The sequence below is a fragment of the Seriola lalandi genome, unplaced genomic scaffold (assembly GCF_002814215.2).
Source record: "Seriola lalandi dorsalis isolate HSWRI2012SDOR001 ecotype SW California unplaced genomic scaffold, Sedor1 jcf7180002054982, whole genome shotgun sequence".
Classification (NCBI taxonomy): Eukaryota; Metazoa; Chordata; class Actinopteri; order Carangiformes; family Carangidae; genus Seriola; species Seriola lalandi.
The window spans coordinates 1,314,270-1,320,098 of record NW_019525531.1 but is presented as its reverse complement, the minus strand read 5'-3'; positions in this window follow the sequence as shown (position 1 = coordinate 1,320,098).

The following is a 5,829-nucleotide window of genomic DNA, read 5'->3' as shown; positions in this document are numbered from 1 at the left end:
ACTCACTCAGTCAGTCAGTCACGGACGTTCATGTTTATAGACCTGGCCAGCCAAAAAACATCTGTCCTGCTCTGATTGGATTCACCAGTGAATTGTATGTAATATTGCTTTATTTATGAAGCTGAAAATGTACAATTCATTGAATGAAACATCAACAGTTTCAACCGATTAGATGAGAAAGTCTTTATTGTCCCCAAGTGGCAATTTGGTTTGCAACAGTAGTCAATAACACAACCAGTCCACATCATAAATAAAATAGGCTAATATTATAAATAAAGACATAAAACCATCTATTGTATGCTAGATTTCATCAGAATAGATTACAGAAAGATACGAGGCACTAATACTCAGAATTCGTTAATTGCAATGACAACTAGGCCAACAACTTGTTTAAAAACCAACTGGCTCCTAGGGAAAGTAAACCTCTTTCCTGATGGCAGGAATTGAAACTCTGCATAGAGAGAGTGGTGGGGGTTTGCCATCTGAGTAGCTCTGACTTGATAAAAGAATAGTTTGAAGTCATATTTTATTAATCAATGGCATGGGTTAACTCCAATTAATGTTGTATTTTTCTTTGTTTAAGCCAGTTAAAGAACTTGCAGTTACACCTTCTACTTAGTGTAAAACCAAAGCTCTTTTTGCACTGCACTCGTGTTTACCACCAAAAAACTGTATAAAACAACATCAGCTAAAAATATAATTCCCTTCCGATGAATTCAATATGATTTGACGTTTTGCTGATTTATGTGAAGACACGTATGCCTATTGTTTTCTATGTGAGCCCACACAGCAGCACCCGTTTCCTATGTGGACAGGCGCTGACGCAGCAGAGAAGCAGCAGTTAATGCATCAGCTCCACAGATTGGATCATTCTGTCTGTTTTATCTGTGCATGTACGGCAGCAACACATCCAGCGTGTGCTTGGAGCATCAAATGACGTAAAATCACAGCCAGTGTCTTTTACCCTTTTACAGTGGGAGCTGACACCACGAACCTTAACAGATGAGACCATAAGAGGCTTAATTTAAGACGGCTGTGCTTGTGGCACCTGAAATGTTAAGCCTTTTTCAGATTAATTGTGTGGGATAACCGGGCTTGGTGGTATTTGTGCACAGAGCTCAGTGTTGTTAACTGCTGTGGTGGCTTTGGCTGCAGGGGATCCTGGGTTCAGGCTTGGCTCTGAAGGTCCAGGAGCAGCACAGACAGAAGCACTTTGAGAAGCGCAGACATCCAGCCGCCGGGCTCATCCAGGTGAGACGCCAGCTGGCTGCTCCAGGTTTTTTGTGTTTTCTAGAGCAGTGTTTCTCAAACTTTTTTCAGACCAAGGACTTAACCACTAAAATAAAACTCATGGACCAACTTACTCCTTGAACATCCCTAAAACCAATAGGCCTTACTATTTCAACAGTATTGTAGCAAGCTTGCGCAGAAGAATGTCACCTGAGACAGGCTGTTTGATAGACCACTCAGATTTCAATCCGTATTTTAATTATCAAGAACCCCTGCGCCTGTAGCGTCAAAATCTTCACACACATATGAACGGTGGCCAGATGTCATCAAACGCACCACGAGTCTCAGTCGTGCTGGCGACATTACTAGTAAAACTCACCACTTGCCTGTTGTGTCGGTATGTCAGAGGTTTCATTTGATTTTCTTTTAATTGACACAGTCGTAAGATCTTGTCCATTGTCAGCGTTTGAGAGTTACTGTAACAGTCATCCACATTTCCTGTCAAATGTCAGGATGATCATTTTTGAGGTATAGGCTATCCTCAAAGATAAACTGTAAACTGGCCAAGCTACGTGAGTAGACAGTGAAGTCCAACAACACTGTAAAACAGCCAATTCAAATAATGTTTGTATTTAGATATGAGTTGACTTAATATTGAAATCAACACATATACAGTATTTGCTACTATAGACTTTGTGGTCACTCAGACACTAAATTTAAAACATTATATTTTAACAGGTTTACTCTCAGACCACACTTTGAGAAAGGCCTCAAGAGGATTTAGGGTTTGGCAAGACTATTGAGACAGTCAACATCAAAGTGGCTGTTTTAACTGTGATATCATTTGCTGCTGTGTCTCTGTCGCCATAACTCTAGTCTGCCTGGCGATATTATTCCACCAATCCAATCAGGGAAGACCTCATTGCCACGTGGAGATTTTACGAAACAGTCATCTCTCTTCCCTGTTTCAGGTAAGTAACACAAGATCACACCACAGTTCCAGGTCATGCGTGTGCCTGTTTCACCATCATTTTCATGAGATACCTGAACATGGATTATATATTGATTTATGTTTTTTGTTTTCTTCCAGTATTAATTCATATTGTGACCCCCGTCATGATTTCTGTTCATTTTCTTTAGTTTTGCATGCTTATCATTATCCTGAACCGAAGTCTGGGAGGCTGGATGCTGAACAGTGGGTATGACAGATGTTGCAGATGTGATGGTGCATGGCTCTGGTTTTAGCTCCAAGGAAATCTTTAAAAACATGAAGTTCAGTTCAGAGATGATCAGACTTTGAGAAACTCAGCGCTGCGGTGTAGAATTTGTGACGTAGAATGGGACACGACTGAATTTCAGCTGAGAAGATAATTTTTTTTTGTTTTAAAACAACAAACCTCTAGATATTGTAGAAATATTTGCTTAAAGATGTTATAAGTAAATTTATGGCTCTTTACTGACACCTACTGGCCGTCACTGGAAACTATAACACCGGAAAACAGAGGTATTGGTATTTCTCTAAGTCCGAAGAAAGTTTAAAATACTATATTTTCATGGTTTAAAAATTCATAAGAAATGACCCTTCTAGGTATCCATACAATCTTAATAAGATGGAGGCCTGTGGAGAAAATGCTTCCTGGGTCACCAAGTATTTTTTTAGTTGCAGTACTGCATTTGGCCACTAGAGCTGTACTGTATACAGTACATCTTTACTAATACATCTATGGTTCATCCAGGTTGAAAAAGGACTGGCTAAAGAAAGTGCAAAGTTAGCAATGAATAGTTCAGGGGGGCTGGGAGTTTAGAGTTTGCAACTGACTGCACATTAAGGCCTTGACTTACAAATCAAGTTGCTCTAAGATGTTAGTGTTAAAGTTGAATTTTACAGGCCTCAAAGTGACAACAGGAGCCATGTGAAGGTTTGATATTTTCGTCTCCTGTACACTTGTTAACTTTGTACTTTTCCTCTCTCCCCATCCGAAGGAAGGATCACTTGGAGGCCATGGCGAGGTAAGTCACTGGTACAGAGATACTGTAAATCACACAGAGCTGTGGCCTGAGTTGACGACCTCTGATGGGGCTTTAATCTTTAATTAGCCCCACATGCTGGAAAGACTAATGAAGCTTTCCTTGAATACCCCCCCCCCCCCCCCCCCCCCCCCCATCCGCTTTTAAATAGCTTCCGATATTAATTCACAAGTCGAATAAATCTCTGGACGAATGGCCTTGGTAAATATGTGAATCGTGATATGAAACGCCTACTCGTCTCGCTCTTGCCTTCCGCATCAACTACTTTGATGACATTTAGACTGAGAGATTTTTTTTTAGAAACCTATTAGTGAGTCCATTAGTTATGCCTCAATTATGAATGACAGTTTAGATGGAGTAATTAGGGCCCGAGACGGGGTCTTTGGGTGTGATGATTTTTCTTGTTTTTTCAACGTGCTGTGCAGAGATATGAATGAGTCTCTACATCAAAATGTGAATATCTCACAGGGGATGCTTGATTTGTGAAACAGATTCATCTTGTCTTCACGTGATAAGAAAAACCTTCTGGTCACCACTGACCTCACTGACTTCACATCTACTTTCCTATGTCTCCCACATTTAGCTGGTGTTCTCCTTCAGAGAGGCACAGTGATGATCACTTCCACTGAGTGTTGTATCAGCTGTTACAGAGGGAATGAAGAAGGATAATGAAAATGACTGGTTTTCCATTTTGTAAAAAGTCTTAAGAAGTGTTATCTTCCTGTCTCCTAGCAACCAATCTACAGAAAGGCCAAAGGAGACAAAATTTTCCGCCCCCCTTCAGTTTTGCATCAACACAATGATTCTTGAAATGAATGGAAACCAGTAGCTGCCTGGCAGAAAACTTAATTAATGAAGAGTTCCCTAATAAGGGTGTTTCAATGAATCATGATATGTATACAGAACACCTTTATCATTAGACTGATATGTTTTGGCTTGTGGCCTCAAAAAGAAAACAGAGTGGTAGGGAAAAAGAGAGAAGGAACAAGAGAGAAACAAAAGAGACAAAGGTGTAGTAAGGTAGTGAAGGATGTAGAGGAGGAGGAACAGAGTTAGGAAATGAAAGAGTTTTCAGTCCCCTGTAGGATCAGCTGCTGGGAAATTAGCAGTCTGACATTATCTTGTTGCTCTGAGCGAAGAGGTGGACGACGGCCAGAAACTACAACAGAGCTGCCATGTCCAACAAGAGGGCGATAAGCCACTTACTGTGTGTGTGTGTGTGTGTGTGTGTGTGTGTGTGTCTGTGTGTGTGTGTGTGTGTTTGACAGCACTGTGTGATATTAGACCTTTTATCTGAGTTATCCACTGTGCTACTGTGTGGTCTATTCAGCACAACACTGAGAGAAAATTATATCCCATCTGCGTGTGTGTGTGTGTGTGTGTGTGTGTGTGTGTGTGTGTGTGTGTGTGTGTGTGTTACCATAGTGAGGCCACTAGTTTAGGATTTTCTTACAGTGCAAAACATCAGAAAAATAGGAACTGCCATGATTTAATGCAATCCATGACAGTGGAGGGAGAGTTGTATTGGATTCTGTTGTGTTAAAAGTTATTCAGATATTAGTTAACAAGTAGGGAAAAGGATGAGGCTGGATTTATTCAGCTGTACGTTGTTTCTGCTGTCAACAACTCCCATAAAGAGGCAGCATGTGGTACCTAGGACCCAGCACTCATGCTTTGTGGTCTGGTGTGGTCAGGGTCAGACCACGTTCATCTTCGAACCCAAACTGACTCCATCTTGCACAGTTGTGATGCCGTCATGGTGACAAAACAGAGACAGACAAACAGAGTCCTCAACACCGCCTCTGTGGTAGTTCCTTCTGCAGTAGGTGTCTCCACTATTTTGCCCCTTTAGCTATTATCAAACAGGAAATAGTGCATTTGTTGGGAATTTGTGAGTATTTCTGGAGTCAAAACAAACTACTGTGTGTGTTAATGGTAATGAAGAAACATAGTGTTCGGACAATATGGCTCAGAGGAATAAGATACATCAGGCTTTGATAGACACAATCCATGTTAGTTGGATACATTCACCATTTGTTTGTTTCTGCACATGAGATTTTTTTTTTCAAGAGAAGAAATAGAATAGCAACAGAAAAGCCCTGTTGGAGTTGACATTTTAATTTAAAGGGTCAGGGGAAAGAACTGGGTCTTTTTCCAAAGTTTTTATCATTTCAACCACTGATAATAACACTGACTGATGAAGGGTCAAGAAAAAGTCAGCCAGACGATCAGGCAGGCTGGAAACAGACAAACATATCTGGAAAAGAAAATGAAGGTGAAGGGTAAATGATCAAACATCCGCACTGGAAAAAAGGCCACTCCAAAAATAAGCAAAACAACATTTATGTAAGATATTTTTGCTTGTTATAAGCAAAAAAAATCTGCCAATGGAACAAGTGAAAATTCTCTTGGTAAGATTTCTTGAAATAAGACATTATATTTAATCCTTACAGGATAAGAGTGATCTTGAAATTAGCTGGGAAAACTCACTTTTAGCTATATTTTACTAGTATTCTGATGTTTTGTGTCTCATAATAAGCTTGTGATGCGCAAAAATAGTATTTTCCCCTC